The sequence below is a fragment of the Bacillus rossius genome, chromosome 11 (assembly GCF_032445375.1).
Source record: "Bacillus rossius redtenbacheri isolate Brsri chromosome 11, Brsri_v3, whole genome shotgun sequence".
NCBI lineage: Eukaryota > Metazoa > Arthropoda > Insecta > Phasmatodea > Bacillidae > Bacillus > Bacillus rossius.
The window spans coordinates 59,190,431-59,209,810 of NC_086338.1; the positions used below are offsets into that span (position 1 = coordinate 59,190,431).

The following is a 19,380-nucleotide window of genomic DNA, read 5'->3' on the forward strand; positions in this document are numbered from 1 at the left end:
TATTATCTTATGATTACCACTAAAATCTCAAAGTTGCATATGCATGACGAGAAGACTACCCGCCTGTCCACAGCCTTGCGCTTAGAGGCGATACCGCGCTAGAAGCACCAGCGAGCGTCACGCTTATCATCCCGCCTCACTGCCGGGCCCCTCAAGCAAGAGACGTAACGTCAAACTTCAATAAAATAATGATATTGTAGGCCTTCGTGAGCAGTCTCCAACTACTCCTTGCCTTCTGGGCTGATACCATGTATTTGTAAACGACGACATTGCCATTGGTTACGGCATTCCCTTGTTTTATCCATCTTGAAAGGCGATCATTAACTGGAGGTCTGGTTTCCATGTAAGTTACTGTACAGATCTGTGATATCAACAACAGGGACTAAACACATTTGTAAACCGAATGGCCTTAATCAAATGCTGTGCAAGAACAGGAGGATTCCAGTTATTAATAGCTGTTGACGATAGCTGCGAACAAGGCGTGACGAAACGTCGGGGAATTTCATAATCTCCATGGACGTGGCGTCAACCCATGTATCGCGAATAAATAATCGATATTAAGAAATAAACTAACAATTTTTCCTGCAAACATCCAGCTCCTGACTCCTTCGAGGCCCAGGGCTGAAGTTGGCACGTGGTATTGGGCACATACCTGAGGGCAGGCCCACCCCCGCTCGAAATCCCGCCTCTTGGGGGGTGAGGAGGGGTGTTACCTCCCTCCAACCACTTCCAGCTGCTCCACAGCTCGGGCGGATGCCCTGGTCTGGACTTTGATCACCCTCCCCCCACCCAGTGTCTCCTCCAGCCAGCCAGGAGAGTGTAGGAGCAGCCTTTTCCCTCCCGACAGACCTTCAACAAGTCTAGAGCAGGATTCGCAGCGCAGTTTTAGAGTCGACCCTAGGTAATGACACAACTGTCCCACCAATATTGTAATAAAATTAGCATATTTAAGATGATAATGTTTGGGTTGTAAACTTCTAATAGGAATCACTTTATTTTAATAACTATTATTACTATAAATTAATACATTATTAAATAAATAATCGTTTTCGATTTTGGTAATTAATTTCTAAATAAAGCCATATTCAGATTTATTGAAAATATTAATTTCAATAAAAGATTGTTTTGTTCTTTAATAGAGTTTTTATACAGTGTTGTATATTCAAACAAACCTATATTTACTTTAAAAAAAATACCTCTTGCAATGATGTGGTTATTCGTCATAAAAATAATAATGTTAAAGAAACATACGTTATTGAATGGCACTTCAGAAAATAATTTGTTATCGCCTTTGTGTTGCTTTGTATAAAATTTCATGTTTTGGCATCCATTAAATACTATTACTACTAGAATTCAGAATTAATGAATATTATGTTACATCTTATAATGTCTGAAAATTTTGGAGGGACTTGTTTCGTAAAGTTTACAGCCGTAGTTTATCGCATTGTAAAACGTGCATTTAAGTCCTGAATCACGAATTCTAAACTGCATATCATAGACTCGACATTTTTATAGATTAACGTTTGTAATATAAATCGACAAAGTAAATACTGGTCGCTCTATTCTTGGTGGGGGTCAAACCAGGAGTGGTCGCAAGAGAGGGGAAATGGTGAAAGTTGCCTTTGGGACATTTGGGTATTCCAGGGTTGCTTACAGCTACCTCCCCCCCGGGCCCAGCTCAGTAGGCAGAAATCCATCGCTGATTCATTCCACCGCTCTTATTCTTCTTCTCCGTCATCCTTCGTCTGGATGTCACCGAGGCGTTAGCTGTCTGCTTGACTGCAATCCACTCTGTTCAAGTCTGCTGAGATTCTTCCCTTACTAATACCGATCGACGGAAGAATCTCGCCACATGCTTGTCTGGACCAATGAGGAAGCGACGACTTTACGACGACGTCCTAGATCTGCTTAAAAATGACTACGCCAAACACAAGAGCAGCAGAAGTGACAGTGTTTTCCCGCCCGTCTGGGTACAAAACACTCTCGCGAAAGACAACCACGTCGAGTATCCGTGTTGCTGAAATGACGCGCCACCGGAACTCACCACCGAAACAAAACGCCCTCGAGGGCAGGTCGAAGGACTAAAAGGGGTGGTTCTTGACACGACGCCCTGCTAACCATATTAAGCTCCCTCGCTCGTGTTATCCCTAATTGCCGTCTAACTTTTTTGCCTCATCGTGCGGAAACTCCTTTCTTTCTCCGCATCCCCAATTTGCCCTTTCCACCCCTGCACGTCACTCGCGGGCGCTTGAAGTTGACGTTCGGGAAAGTCGGCGCAGTGCGGGCGAGAGGGGTGTAAGACAGGGGCGGGGGGAGAATGACCCTCGGCAAATGGAGTCGACGGGAGGGGGGAGGGGATTTGCGAGCGACGGAGGGAGCAGAGAGGAAGGAAGGTGCATTAGGACGTGTGAAGGGCTGTTAGTCGGCTCGGAGCCCGAGAATCACGGACAGGGGCGGAGGAGTAAATGTGATTACATGATGGGGTGCTCTGTACATTCGTGGCGTGGGCCGGTGGGGGGGGGGGAGGGGTAATGGCCCGCCTCCTCTCTCACACAACCCTTTCCGCCCGTCTTCCTCCCCGCTGATGAAGGGAGTTTATCAAACAAGCGCCAGTGTCCGGTGACGAACTCCCCCGTGGGAAGGGGGGAGGGGGTGATAGCGCCCGCAGGAGACCACGCCCCCTGCTGTTCCCTTTGGCACGGCTGGACCACACGGGCCGAACATAAATACCAGCTGCCAAAGGGAGCGATGTCGAGGGAGGCGCCCTTGTCTGTGATATTGACACGGCTGGCAATCCTCCAGCCGCCCCCCCCCCTGCCCTGGGGTGTCAGGCTGTGCTGTGGTCGAATACTCTACACGCATTACCCACTGGAACTTGTTTGATTCCCAGGCAACAAACATATACTTTTTTTAAAAAAAAAGATCTTGTTCGTACTCCAAAATTATTCTTGCTGAGTTCGTCAGCATTCGTAAAATGTACAAAGTTGTCCGTGAAGCTACGAATATCGCAGTATATTTTGTTAAGAGGGTGATAAAGGGCTTCATTTAGAGCTGTTTTAGTGGTCAATGCGACGGCAAGTAGAGGTCAAACCAGTTAATGCAGATGAATGAGATTTTTACACATCATTGAGGAAAGTTATATTGACTGATCCCAGTTGTCAGAATGCGGTTAATGTTGTTATTAATAAGCAAAATTAATTAGTAAAAAGGTTTATATTAGCGAAAATTTGACAACTTGCAGAAAATAAAGTAATCGGAATAACAAAAGGGTAAAAACTGAACGATTTACATGTAACATTCTTGTATAGTATATGATTTTTGGAAATAATTATCTTCATACAATTGCGAATTACTTGCACACGCGTAAGTAACTGCACATTCATGTTTGAGCCGAAAATTTTCCATGTCTCATTTTGGGAGATAGGACACTTTTATTCCATCCCTTCAGCAAGACCCGAGCGCTGTAGATAATACTCGCCATTAGAGTGATCGGGTTCCTGCTGTTATCTGTCGCCTTGTTTACGAATGTGTGGAAGGGGTGTAGAGGAAGGTCTGGTTTTCGATAACACATGTCTTGTCGGGTTACTCTGCATTTATCTTGTCATTGCATTCGCGTCCACCTCATTTACATTATTCTTAGAGTATTCTTTGCACATATATATTTTATATTAGAGTTTATTTACAAATATTTAACTGGATTGTGGATATACAATTAATAATTTTTAGTTGCTTTTAGGTTACTTGGCATACATCTTATTTTCAACCAAATAATAATAGTTGTATAAAAATTAAATGAACTAAATATACCGTGGGATATTACTTTGCAAGGCATTTATTGGGGGATAAGTTTGACAGATTTTGCAGTTCCAACACTATAAGCACAGCACAAAATATGAATAATTACACAAAACTGTAAAGCTGATTTGTAAACAAAATACATAAGTTACAACAGTTTACCTCGCGGTTACATACAAATTGATAATATACATAAAAATATTACAAGTTTTCAAAGCTATCAATCATGTTGTTTCATTACGTAGCATATAAAAGTATCTCTTGTTTGTATCCCATTTAACACTAAAATGTATTTTATATATAATGTATCACATATATAACACATGTATATTTCATGAATAGTAGTTACTGAAGTAAAAAGGTTTTTCCTTTATTACTTACAAAATAAAATACACAATATAAACTATTCATAACGTAATTTCTTCTTGCTTTTAGCATTCTCAGATGTAGTTTCTGCAATTGGCGTTCTTAATTCAGTCTTTGTGCTTTCCTTTAACCTTAAATCAAGGTAAAAAAACACATGTTTTTATTAATAACACTGCCTAAAGCTATACACTGAAAACTACCCATGAATACTATAAATAATTTGTGTACTTACTTACTTTTCTCTCTCCAATTTGCTAGATTTTTACCTCTATTCCGTTTTCTTCGCACAGACAAGTGCAATTTACCACGAGCATTACCTTTTACAAAAAATGCGTTTGTTTTCGCCATTTATAAATGAACATCCATTCATATATCCCAAGCTAACACAACGACAGCAAGGAAAACTAAATCCGACTGCCTCGCAGTGTCACCCCACCCCTTTCGGTCCTTATCGTGGGACTGAGAAGTGTCGCCTATCGCGAGGGACTCAGAGCAATATCGGTCTAACGCACAATATCAGGCGCCCATGTTACGCTTCAAACAGCTGGAATTTCTAGTAGCTATTTATCCCACTCTTAAGGCCCCCGCCTGCCCGGGCCCACGCACGATGCGCAGAGCTTCAGGAGAAACGCGATTTGAAAACTACTTGAGAAGTGGGGTCTGCTTACGAAAAGCATTTAAGAATTCGCTGATGGCCTATAAATAGTTTTTTTGTTTTCTGATTAAGTGTTTAAACTGAATTTTTAGAGGAGTTAAAATGGCCACAAGACTTGTTTTCAGAGTAATTTTAGGCATAAAACAACCTGTGAAGGTTCTTTAAAGCACTGAAAGGACTTTCAGTACCCCTTTAACTTCATTTATCCACCATATCATGTTACGGTCGCCGCTCAATGCACTGGGAGAAGACTGCGCGCCAGTCCAGAGGAGACACCGCGCTAGAAGCACCAGCTATCCCGCCTCGCCGACACACATACGCCCCTGACGAGGCGGGGGCCTTAATAGCGATATTAGTTTTTTTAAAAGTTCTAGTTCGCACTAGCACGACGAAATGGCGGGTGTGCGCGTGGGTGGGGATTTAATTCTCTGAAATATTTAAACTGCGTGGCCTCGCGGATAGTGACTGTGCCAGTGGACCGAAAATAAAAAGGGTAAAAAAATTCTAACGAGCTAAAATATTCACGCTCCCTCCTTCCCCCCCCCCCCCTAAAGCCCGGTGTGTCCCCACAGGAGCGGCTGGACGACTGGATAAATATGCAATTAACGCTCACCCTGGTTGCGATGAAATATTTCGCTCGCGGATGTACGCAGGATCACCAAAAAACAGAAGGAAAAAAATTTTCAAGCTTGGGAGGGGAAAAAAAATATTACACATTTGAAAAAAAAAACTGCGAAACACCATCCGCAGAACATGCGGAATTTTTTTATTTTATTTTACACCACGAGTTCGTTACTCGCAACATCTTCTCTACTTCACACGACTGCCTGTCCCGTCGCTATTTATTTTATTCCTTTGCCATTTTTAAACTGCGCGCGAGCTTCGTTTACCGTCGACATTCGAGTTCTGGAATGCCAGGAAGCTAGAACGGATTTTCACGTGTCGTTAATCTGTACTATTATAATAAAAAGTTTGCGTATTTGTTTGTTTGTTTGTTTGTTGAAGGTCACGAAAATATTACTGGACCGATATTGATGAAAATTATTTGTGTTTAAAAGATTATGATCTGACTTAAAAACTTGTATACATGTTATCTCGCTACAGTGACGGGAAATGGCGAGATAACAATAAAACCATATTTTATCACAACCAAGTGAAGCCGATATAAGGCAAGCTCTCGTTCCAAGTTCATTCATTGCACTGGATGCCACACGGGCGGAGTTATAATATATCATAAAAAAGATTGGCAAGATTAGATTAAATTTCGCCATTTTATTGTTGACGCCTTCTGCGTTTCCATGGCGACGGCTCTTGCAACGGCAGTGGCGTACCCACAAGGAGGGGCGTGTACAATAAACAGCGAGAGTGTTCTGTCTGCGGACTGCCATAGCGAAGCACAGGTAATCCGGCTGGTGTAGTATATTCCCAAAGATCATCTTTCACAAGCTTAGCAATATGTGGTTCTGATTTTCAAGTAATGTTGCTTTCTATAACATTCCTTAAAAATGTTTTTTTACTGAGTGCTATGAAACTCAAATTTTAAGAATAAAATTATGTTTAAACTGGTAAAAATACATTTCCGGGTACCTCCACAGCAGCCATGTTATCAAGCATGTCAACACAATGCTTATAGCACGGGAATGATTCTTATGAAACATATTAAACTATAACCGATAACCTGCTTCACACTATGGGATAGAGTAAGACGTCCTATATATTATAATAGGGTGAATTTCATCCATTATAAAAACAAAGTTACTCGGGGAATGTTCATTAAATTCCGTTCATAAAGATGCGAGTATTAAACATGGGTCAAAAAAGCGATGATAGTAATAGGGAATAACTTACTGCCTGTGTTGAAGTTTCAATAAACATTTCGTGTGTACCAGGTCATACCTGTAGCTTTTAATGTGCAGTCAAAGTGGTCGTTTTTAACCTACATTTAGTTATAAACGTGACTATTTCTAATGGAATTATACATTTTAAAAAAAGGAAATAATTAGAAACTTCTGTTCATCTGGAATTATGTACTTTTTAATAATTAAATTATTTTTGAAAAATTTCCAGTTGTCTTCACGTTACTTATTGCAAACATAAAATTTAAAATTCATAAAATAATTATGTGAGTTAAGTGGTCATTTATTTTAGATGCAAGTTTTTTTACTTAAATACTGCTTTTGACATATCGGGTAGTTATCGTCTCGGCCACTTTGGAAATCACCGATGATTGGGCGAGGAACTGGCCAATGGCGTGGCATGCCATCGCCATGGGGTTGAAGGGACAACAGGACCTCAGGAAGCAAACTAAAACCACCCCCTCTCCCCCGGGTGGTCAGAAGTGTATTTATGATAGTGAGGTGGGATGATAAGTGCGACGCTCGCTGGTGCATCTAGCATGGTATCGCCTCTAAGGGCATGGCTCTGAACTGGCACAGTCTTCTCGCCGTGCATAGAGCAACTATGAGGAGTAACCGTAACTTTGTATGGCGCAGAAATGACGACAATGGTGTAATGCAAGTCCCTTTAGTACTTAAAAAAATCTGTACAACATATTTCATGCCTAAATTTTTTTTGAAAATACGCGTTTTATTCATTTTTACTTTTCGAAAACTTTTATTATTTAAAACCTATATACTCTCTAAAACTACTCATCGGCTCTCAGCGTGTTCCTATATATAGTGTACAGACATCGCTCAGATATCTTAAGCAATTTTAAAATAACGTGTTTTCATCTGAAGTTTTGAACACATTATTTGTGTCCAGGTGATGAGATATCAATTTTCCAGTTATTGAATTTATGTTGAAATACATGTCATTAATTTGATAATTAAATCGACAATTTTTATTTACATGTTTGTGACCGAATGTAGACGTTACAAATCCACGTCCCTGCCCATAACTAGAACTCTCTGCATCGTAATCTGCGTTACAAGGGTCGGCTGTGCTGAGCATCACGTCTGGCTGCCGATCTGAGAATGCACGGAAATAAAAATAAAAATACTCTGTCCGTGGTCGCCGCACACATTATAAGTGAAACTTCACAGTTCTCTGACTCCTACTCGATTCGATATCCCCCCCCCCTGTTTTTGTTTCGGTCCATTAAAGAGTGCTTCACTCCCCAGCATTGCAATTTTCGTTACACTCTTATGGATAGTCGCTTGATCCACCCTACCGGCTGCAAAGAAGTTCCACTTCAAAAAATTATCCCCGCCGTCGCTTGTTCCCGAGAGAAATGCCGACGCGAGGTGTGGAAGCGTGGTGCGGCAGAACCGACGCGAAACCTCTACTCATCAGGGACAGCTCTGTCTCCTGCCGGGATGAAGAATGCATGAGATGAATGAGTCGCAAAGGGGCGGAAGAGGGAGGAATGGAGGGAAAGAGAGCAGCTTTTCCCCGGGGAAATTTCCCCATTACACGCGAAATGTCTCGCCGCACCACTGCCTGCATGAGATATTCTTTTTTAAAAAAGCGATTTCTTCGACTATTTTTTTTCCTGTGCGTGCTGCAGTCAGAAGTTGCACGTTTTCCTCGAAGGTGGCCACTGCAATTCCGTCGGATGCAACCTTGAGAAAAAATTACTGGCAAATGTGTTGCATTGCTTTCTGTTTGCGTTGTCATTCACACATATTTTATTTTAAAACACATGTTTGTAGTTCATTACACTTTTTATTTAAACAACTAAGCTGATTTGAACTGAATATGTGTTTCGAAAAAACATTATTTCTTTACAGGATAATCTCAAAAAACAAAATAATTCAAGTGTAATAAATACACGCAGAAGAATATTTTTGTTGAAATATTTATACTTCATGTTTTAATATAATTCCTTGTAGTTAAACATATATAATTTTAATTATGTATGCAGACTTCAAATGTAAACTTATTGTTATTCTAGCCATCCGTGTGGTGGTATTGACAAAGGGTGGTAAATATTTAAAAATTCTGTATAAAAACGATTTTTTGTCGTTAATGATGTACTTCCCACGGAAGGGATAAAAAATAATGAAGAGACATCTTCTGACTTGTAGAGTCTCATTACAAACTCTTAACGAAGGCAAACGTCCTGGACACTTGCTTGGCGGCAGGTTCAATCAAGATCAAAGATCATTTAAATGCCAACAAAATGTTACCGAAACTTAATCGCAACCCATCCCAGATCTGCGGTGTCGAGCAATAAACAGAAATAGCAGAGGTTAAATAAAACCTAAGCTGGACTAAGGCGTGAATAAAATACATATGGGCTATAACAATTTTTTACAATTATAAATACCGTAATTAAAAATACATTCAAATGTTTATGTACAGTATGGCAAAATTATGTAATGTTAACTGGGTGTATAACATAACCAGTGAACTTAATACTGTATTGATGTAGGAAATAACTAAATTACATCTAAATATAATAACAGTATTATAAATACAAAATAAAAATAATATAAAATTTTGGGTGCGCCTTAATAAACATTAATTTATGTTCCTATGTGCTAAGTTCCTTAATAAAATTTAATAAAAACGTATTTTGAAAGTTTGGTATCGTTTGCTGTGGAACCAAAACGGTATTTAGAATGGTTCCTGATTGTGTTAAAAATTATTATTTTTTTCAATAACAACTGATTTCCACAAGTTAATGATATGACTCGCTAATGCACAACATTTAACCAGCTTTCGTGGCAATGCCTGGTGCTGTGTGACGTAAGCACACGGTCAAATTGGCACGACCGTTTCGTTCTATGACACTTTACTACCACCTGCAATTGGCTAAAAATAACTCGAAAGATTAAGACTTCGGTTAAGCCTGTTTGGATGAGGTAGATAAAATGCTCTGCATAAACGTCTTTATTTGCACGCAGCACACAGGGCTTAAATATGTCCTTTCTATATTATTTACGCACTTCGTGGGACTTGTCAGTAGTATTCTGCTAAACGTTGAAACAGTCAGTTCAAAAACTTCTTTAATTCTTTTCCCACTGACTTCTCAAACAGTTTCTTGGCCGAGGGGCGGAACTACCTTACCAGACGTAGCAACTAGGTCCACCAAAGGGCAGGTGGATCCTCCCTAATTGGCGCGTATGGCATGCGAGAAGTTCACGAAGGGCTTGCCTCGTCGTCCAGAGCCAGTCCTCACACGTCATCACACGTCATCACACACCTCGCCGCTCGCTCGACAGTCAGCCGTGACGTCATCCTCTCCAGTGCGCTCCCAGCGGTCGCTAAATGAAACAACTTGTACGCAACGGTAAAACTTTACATAAAACGAGATCAATTAAAAATAATATAAACCATCTTAAAGTTAGAAATAAATGTTTTAAAAGAAAAAAAATAATAGAAAACCAAATTAATATATTAATTTATAAAACATGTTTAATACATAAATGTCAGTAAAAATCATGTCAACTTTAACAAAAAAATAAATGAATTTGCCTTTGCCGTGGCCTAGAAGCCACAGACTGAATGAAAATAACGCGAGAGAAGGAGGATTGAAAATGCACTGGCATCGCTGCTCAAACAAATTAAAGTGGTTTCCCTGTTAGCTGGTTCTTACGTAAACAATCCGAGGAAACGTTGGCAACGTTCGGCAAGTTTCAAGAGTTCGCGCGTAAGCCACAAGATTGTTAATGAAATTCATAGAATAGGGATTGTGAAACTGTGCAACTTCAAGGGTACACCGGTGGAGTTTCGTTTTGTTTGGCGATTAGGTTGATGTTCCCGCTGGTAATCCGAGATGAGTATCTTTTCTTCGTACTGTTGTGGAAAACAACAGACGGAGAAAGTTCTGGCGGTAAGAAGGATATTACCGGGAGTAGCATAAAAGAAGGAAATGGAAGCAGAGTATTCTCCGGGATTTAGCATTTGTTTTTCCTTCGCCGTGCAACTTCTCTCCCGCCGTGAGACGCGCGCAGCCGAGCTGCTGGCGTCCTGTTCCCGGGACCTGGCGCGGCCGCGCACTCTGGGGTAAGCGGATTCCAGGAGCAGCCGCCACGCCGAACAGACTCTAATTAGCGTGGGAACGACGCACCGCGCCGCCAGCGCTCCGCGCGGCGAGCCGCCGCACTTCCGCGACGACGCTCGGCTTCGTGGCGAGGGGGGGCGAGGGGAAGGAGAGCCTTTGAGTCAGAACCCCTGCTTTCCCCCTACTTCACACACGCAGCGCCGCGGTGGAAGTAAAGCCCTGGCAACTCCCGTCCCACGCGCTGACGAGGAGCAGGGAGCAGTGTTGCCAACTTGCGCATGTGAAAAAAAAATGTATAAAATACTAAACTTTCCTGGTAAAATTTATGACATGGCTTGATAGACATTTTGAAAAAATTGGTAGGCCTAAGCCTTTTAAGTGGCAACAAGGATTTTTTTTTTTTGTAAGTTGAGCGAGATTTATGAGAGCAGCGATAATTTATTCACAATTAATATGATTTCCATAAATATATTCACAAAGTTAATGATCACAACAAATATTATTCAACAGTACTTTTCTCTGTGAACAGAGAAGGGAAATTGTTTAAAGGGAACACGGAGGGAGATTGGTAGGGTTCAACATAACCTCTATAACTCTAAAGAGAGAATGTGATTTTTTTTTTGTTGGAAACAAGCTCAAAAAACGTCTCTACCGATTTCGGAAATCTTTCATTTAAAATCTACATTATTCCAGATGAACATAAGTATGTTTTATTAATTATTAATTATGTTCATAGCAAAAGTTGTAAATAAAACGAATAAAGCCCAAACAACTTGAATGGCTTTGAGCAGTTCTATTTTAATGTGAATTTGTTTGTCTAGATGATTGTTTTTAATAATGATCTGATTTTTATGAGTTTTGGAACACATGCTAATATTTTATATATAAAAATGAATGTTTGTGTGTTCGTATTCTTTACGTTCACGCATCGTTCATCAGATTGATTTGAAACTTTGTATAGTTGTTGGTACTTTCGCGAAAGTTTCTGACACAGTACCATCAACGTACGTGGCGTGTGAGTCGTATCAGATTATATATAAATTTCGTAATTGCATTGTTGAAGCTTTATTTGTATCCATGCCAACGGGCTTTTGCATTGTTGATACCTTCTGCGTATCCAGAGCAACGGCCACTGCATCGTTATGCATCGTCGTAGGCCCGTTGCATTTGCTAAATTTACCGAAGTAAAGTCTTGGTATGAATATTTCCGAGTTAGAATGAGGATCTGTAGTAAGAAAATTCACACAGCCCGGTTAAAAAATAATTGTTACATGTTTTGCGAATAACTTCCGTTATTCAGTAATCCAGAACCACAAAAGCATTATTTCAAAATTTGTGATTTTTTATTTTATTGTTAATTATGTCTTAAAATATCGTTTCATATCAAAATATTACATTCTTATGCATTGAACAAATTTATTAAGCATGAAGACAGAATTTTAAGAGCATAAGTCAAGCTAGACAAACATAAGTCCAGTTTAAATTCTCTGAAGCTGTGGCTGTTGAAACATTTATGCTATTTCCAAGAATTTAAATCATAAATTCTATTTTCACCAGGCACACGCATATGTATTTTTATTAAAAAAATATAATTGATAAAGCATTTATGTAACTCAAGTTTAAAATTAACCAATTAATTTGTGACTAATGCTCGTTTGGTTTTGAAGTACAGTTTTTGCATGTTTGCATTTGTTCTTAAATAATTTCGAAAATCTTATAACTTGTGTATATGTTTGTTCTGTTACTTGTGTTACGACCTGTGTTATTGGCTCTCAATTTTTCTTTTATATTTAAACAACAACCTTGAAATGGGTCTTCCTTCAGGCAAACAGACGCATGTCACCAAACACAGTATGGGACATCTGTGGTCCGAGCGGGTAAATGTTCGCGTCGCTCACCGCTTGTCAGAACATGACATTGAGAGCGCTGTTTGCTCCCGACAAACTCCGTCTGCTTCTAATTGTGTTTGCTTTAAATTCGCACGGCACATGCACTGCTGTGGCGTTACATGGAGCTGTCGTGCAAAAGGGACATTTCAGCGTTTAGAAAGTGATTTTCATGGAAATGTAAAAGTTTGTTTAACTGTTGAGGCGAAAATAAATAATACACGGCATGGTGGAACGGGTGAAGTAACCTTTTATCTGTACTAATAAAGTGAGTCAGTAGGTTTTTTTCGTAACCACTGGACGGACTTCAAACATTATTTTACTTTTAAATTGCTACATTATTCCAGATGGAAGTAGGTCTTGTTAAATAAAGAATAGTTCCGTAAGATGTAGTAACATTTGTAACAAATAATTTAGTAATACGACAAAATTTCTTCTCCCTATACTTACACTGAGTAAACTGTTGCAGACACAACAATATATGTTCATATATAGATATATATATATACGCAGCTGAGTGTATGATATATTTTTTTTTCGACAAATCGTTTTTTATGTACGTACTTCGTCCGTAACACATAATACTGCTAGTAATCAATAAAAAACTGTATACGATGTTATGTGGTTATCTGTGGATCTGTTTACAAAATTGGAAAAATATGCCTCAGCAATTGTTACACAGTTAAACTTCTTTAAAAAGAAGTAATGAAATTATATTTAATTCTAATTTTCTTTACGTTATTTCATGATAAAATACAAGTCAACTGTTTTCTCAATAAATTTATATAACGGCATATTTGATCAATTTTATTACGTAGTAAATAAAAAAAAGTTTAATTAAATTTTTTTATTCAATTTCCATTGGTGGTGTTTGTACCGTAGGCTATAAACTCAAAGACTTAAAGCATGTTTGAACTGTGATGTCATTACAGTTTTATCGTAATTTTATGGTAATATTAAGTTTCATTATTTAAAACTTTTTTTATCAAATATGGTGGCCAAGATGATACCAGATGATTGCTGGTGGCATGTAGGTAGGTTTCTAAGTCATTTAGTGGACTTTTTAATTTTTCATACTTTTGGAGAGAAATTATTCCTCGAAAAGATAATTTTTCCCTTGAAAAAATAATTTTTCTTTAAAGAAAATGGGATGTATTTAGCCTTTTGAGTAGCTGTAAAACAGTTTTTTTTGTGGCTGTTTACACGATTTTTACCCTTTAGTACTTAGTTTATTGGCTCCTCAAATCCTCCGCCTGATCTGGAACCCCTACTTTCCTACTACTTTGATGTTTTAGAATTAAAATATGTTTAAAGTATAGTTTCACACGCCGTTTTTGGTTATTGAATTTTCTGTTGTTGCAATTATTATTTTAGACCTTTACTTTAAAAAAACTTATCACGAATAATCTCTTGCATTTTATGTTTTACCTCAAATTTCATCAACACACACTTACCGATTTTTTTTTCTAATAGCTGCAAAAAAAAATCTCACGCAAGTTTTGACAATCATAAACACTTGTATTACCATTCACGTAAATACCTGGTGAGATGTTGAAAGGGTGGCGCGACAACTCTTCAGGAGTAAGCCCTGTGGTCAGAGGTAATGCCAGTGGCGAGCGAGGGGCCCTCGACAGAAGGGCAGAAGGGCGCAGGGCGCAGATCTGCTCGGGGGAGCGCGCGCACGTTATAATTGTGGATTACTTCCGCGTGGCAGCCATGAAAATTCATGAAGCAAGAAAAGGTCTCCCGCTGAGGCCAAAAGAGAGGGTAGTCGGTGTAAAAAAAAATCTCTCCCGACGGTACTTCGGCCCGGGGATTACGGACAAAAGACGGGATATTTGGCAGTAAACACGGCGCCCTTATTAAGAAACATGAATGCCTAGGAGGGGTTGTTAGGGGGGGGGGGGAGGAGTTGAGCGGGTAACCCTTCTCTTCGTTCGCTTGCTGTTAAGCCCTCGTCATTAGTTCTGAGGTCGACAGGATTTCCCGCGCGCAAAGGGAGAGAGACAGAAAGAGACGGATGAGTGTTACCTAAGCAGGAAGATCTCTTTTCGTAAATGAATCGATGCGCCGAAACCGGCGCGGAAATTTGCAACGCATAGCTTTACCGCGGAGGTAATTATCTCCAGGGCTGTGGGAGTGGAAGTTATGGCGTCTGCTAGGCATGGTATTTGTACGTCGCAAATAATATCAAGCATACGTATAAGATTCTGTGTTCTAATGAAATCAAGAAGTGTAGAGCACAATCCTAATGGATATTTCCAGACATTTAAAACTTATGCATGTACGATTTTTCATATTGTTAACAGAATGTTTCTATTAGATAGCAACTCATTTGCTAGTAACTAGTGTTTATTTAAGTAATAATCTTAAAAAAACGTGAATAACTATTGTGAAGAAGACAAACAATTATGGAATACCGCAGAATAATTCAGCCAGTACCCGAGCGGTTTAGGCTCCGTCCGGACTCGAACCAGTGTCGTCTGGGCGGGGAGCGAGTGACGTGGTCGCTCAAACACCGTGACCTCTGGCGCCTAGGGAAGAACAATTATAACTATCATGTTGTCTATCTTCACCTGCAGAGTTATTTCAAGCATGCGCAACTTGAGTTTCTCTGTAGCCTTGAGCAAAATTAGAATAATGAACTAGTAAAGTGTCGTTTTTAAATAATTAATTTATTTAAAGAAAAATTCTGAATTGCTTACTTCATACAAAGCTAGGTTTTTATAATAATAAATACTCCGTCACTTTCTCCGAGTGAGTAGACAGATAGAAACAACTTGAAGATAGTTCAATTATAATTTTATATAATTTTATTAATTACTAATATTTACATTAATAACAAATAAATGCACAAAAATGTCTGAACATAAGTCACTCAATGTCTGTCAAGTTCCACATTTCACACTCCTCACTGGAGCTAGGCTCGACAGTGGTTCGCCCCTTACCTCGCACCTGTCCACACAGACAGTCTCGCGCCACTCAGTCACACTCTCACGGTCCTGTCGCTCCTTGTCACGCCACTCTCGAGGGGGTCTCTCACCCTCTTCGCCCATCTCACACTTCACTCGCGGAACTCTCCGAACTCCCGCAGAGACCAACGTCGCTGCTTTTATACCCACCGACAGTCCTTCTCGAATCGTCGGGAATGGCTGTGACATGTTGATCCATCCTGGGCCAACCCGACGCTCGAAACACCCAGAAAAGAGGTGTTTATTCCCGCCACTCCACGCAGTGGCTTCAGGAAGCCCGCATGACATTAAAGGGTAGATAACAGCGCCGAAGGAGGGAGGGGGAGCAGGGAGGGTGTGGCGAGATTGAGCCACCCTAATGCGCGTATGACGTCAATTGTAGTGAGGAGCCACCAGACCAGATGCTTGGCGCGTGTCGCGGTCTGGACTCCCACGTCCGTCGGAGCAATGCATTCGGTGTCCCTTGCTAACGATAGTCTATACCGCGAACTGGTCGCAGCTCTAGACGTCAGTGAACGTTTTAATACAGAGAAAACCTGAAGAAGAGACAATGAACGATGAATTCACAAACACAGAAAAAGGTCTGTATGTTCGTTCCTGATGACGGGAACAGATCTCATTTCCCAAAACGTAAGCCCTGTTCTGTCTTAGGAAGCCTACTGTTTCTGTTCTTTGATCTTATTCTGACTAATTCCTTCAACAAAATTCTCTATGCTGTCTAAGCATTTAACCTTTTATATGGGCTGATTTTGGCTTGTTTTCTTTGGGTTTTTTGTGTCCGTCTTCCGTTGCCCGTTCTTCATGTCGACGTTTTTCCAACATTTGGTTTTAAATAAATCATCCCCATTGCAGGAATCACTGAAAGAGCGCATCAGTAAGCGAGCCTGTTTCGCCTGTTGTTGACCGAGGTGGGCGACGCTGATTGGCTGGGGATCCACCCCCCACCCCCGGCGGCTGAAAGCGCGCAGCCAATCACGGGGCCGCCCGCTGATAGGTCGTTATAACGAGGATCCCGCGCAGTCCACACCGACACCGATGCCAACAGCGGATTATTTATATCTCCGCGCTGGAGCGGCATGGGCAAGCTCGTCGTAAGCCCCAATTAATCACGCGTTTGAAGAGGCGCAGTCGATGACGACATAAAACTGTCATTCCCCACGAATTTAAGCTCAGATTTAATTAAATTTTACTGTAAAAGTTGATCAGACTTCTCCCTCTTGTTCCTTTATGGTATTTCTTTATATTTTAGTTGGCTATGCTACGACCCTACCTACCCTTCGCTGACGGGTGTGATTTTCGTTTCGTCACAAAGCATTCTGATGCAGTCTGCTTGGTTCTATGTCAAAATCTCTGTAAAAATTACTGATAACAGAAGGTACACCAATAAATATTGGTAGAAATATATAAAATCAAAATAAATTTACATCTTTTTAAAAATTTAAAACACAGTAATAATTGAAATGGAATGTTCATAGAAAATTTAAGCGTAGGCATTAATATAATCTTTATTGCTATTGCGGCTCATGTGGCTGTGTGGTATGACGACATAAGAACATAGTTCGTAACGTCTGTAACGGTAAGCCAAGAAAACCTTAAGTTTGGATGATTTTTATACCTTTTTAGCTGCAAATAATTCTATACATAAGGAAAAGTTTAAAAATAATAAAACAAAGCCTTTGTCCGTCTGAAACAATGAGGCTTCTTAGAGTGAAACAATTTTTGATGTCGTTTCAGTAGTTTTCGAGTTTACTTCTTACAAACCGATCAATACAAACGCTCTTTTTCTTATATTATAGTTTATATTTTTAAGTCGTGTGTTCAAAAACTCTCCACATCATGGCTTAAAAATTATATTGTTATTTTAAAATTAATAATATTAAGCTCTAATTAGTGTCATCACTAATCTGACCACAATATATTTTCACAGATATTTTTATATTATGATTAGCTTTGATATATATGATAATTTAAAAGTTAAAAAGTTTACAAATTGATTTAAAAATTCTAAATGGTGGGCATTTTTCACCTTAAATTAAGAGATCGTGGAAATAAACTTCTATGATTAGGAAACCCAGATGCCAGTAGCGTACTCGTAGTATTTTATACCAACCGAAATAAGTAAAAACAATAATTTCTTTAAATTTGCCAAAAATTATTTTCAGTGACAGCTTATAAACTGTCAAATGTTCATGTGTTATGTTACTTAGACATTTGACAAACACCCAATTTTAGTTTATGTCAGTTTAAAAAATTAGATTTTATTCACTAAAATATTTTTTTATTCTCAAGAATAAATGTATTTTAAATGAAAATGGCAGCTTGAAAAAGAATATCTTTACAAGCGCGTTTCCCAGCGGCTGCAATGATGGACAGACCCAGTCAGCACCATCTGACAGCCACCTGACAGGTGGAAACAACAGGTCAAGTTTTCCCCCTACCTGAGATGAGTGACCGCCGCGTAACAAAAAAAACGGCGCCTGTGATCTGTTAGTAGAGGGAACACGTCGGTTCTGCGCGACGTGACACGGCAAAAGCTATGCGGCATCTGATGGCTGGGGTGGCTGCAAGGGGTCAGGGGAGGGGCGGGGGAGGGGTCTAGCGAGCAGAGGGAGGGAGATAGGAGGGAAGTTCGCATCATGTCCGGTGTTCAATCTCCGTTGCGCCTGAGCGTTCCCGGGGTTTCCACCCCCTCCCCTCCCCCCTGAGCGCCCGAGCGCGCGTCCTGACGCCGGGGAAGGAGGAACAAAAGCGAAACGCACTTTGTGGCACTGGCAGCGGAGACGGGGGTGGGGGTGAGAGAGATTTTCGCCTGTGGGGCTTGAAATTTCCCCCTCGCTAGCTCGACTACAGAGGCCAGGGGCCGCCACAAAGCGAGAACAAGGGAGCGCAAACGCTGCGACCTGGGGAATGCCGTGACCTCTTTCCAAATTGGGCTCGAGCCGAGGCTAGAACCGCCTCGTGCACCGCCGTTATCACAAATAAATTAATTAAAAAAAGATGCGGATTTGTGTCACACACAGCTGAAATAAAAAATCACATCAAAGACTGCAGATATGAAAGGCCAGGTCCAAGATGCATACACATGTTTTTTTTTTGTGAAGTATTTTACATGGCAGGATAACAGGTTAGTCAGGACAGTTGGACAAACAACATTTCAAGTGTGATAGTGTTATAAGTTCTGGTATGATTTAAAACGTCGAAAAAAAAATTGTGCGCTTGGCGATGAAAGGATTTAATAACGAGTTGCAGTAAACTGTGAAATGGGAATAAAAGAAGTCAGAAGCAAGGGATCGTATGAAACCTGTAAAAATCCCGTCTAATACAATGAAATACAAAAGGAATTATCCTGCTGCAGAAGTCCTGACCTTATGACTGGTTAGCATGGGTTTTTAAACCAATGGAGGTCAAATTATTTTTAATTTTAGACTTATGATTCTACAATTCATATTTTTCCGAAGCATTAAGAGAGAAAATTCATAACTTGCTATAATGCAAACGCTTGCATACTATATATTTATATATATTTGTGTGTGTATGTATGTGTGAACATTACCTGGTTCCTTGTAGATATCAACCCAATGAACTGTATATGTTTCTTCCCAAGAACATTTTCAATGTAATTGCACTTCCTGTAGTTGAGCGCACAAGACTTATAAGGTTTTATATGAATGCGAGACTAATGAAGCCATTTATTGTGAGGTTCAAAGGCAAGCCCGAAAAGCTGAAAACCGGTCAGCATCGTGAACTTTAATGCGA

The 19,380-nt window shown here is 40.1% G+C and overlaps 1 protein-coding gene across 1 annotated transcript in view; it reads left to right on the forward strand.

The window, feature by feature from the left end:
- Positions 1-19,380, forward strand: part of LOC134536491 (cell adhesion molecule Dscam2-like) — a 160,424-nt gene that overhangs the window by 57,440 nt on the left and 83,604 nt on the right. The gene's annotated exons all lie outside the window — the stretch shown is intronic.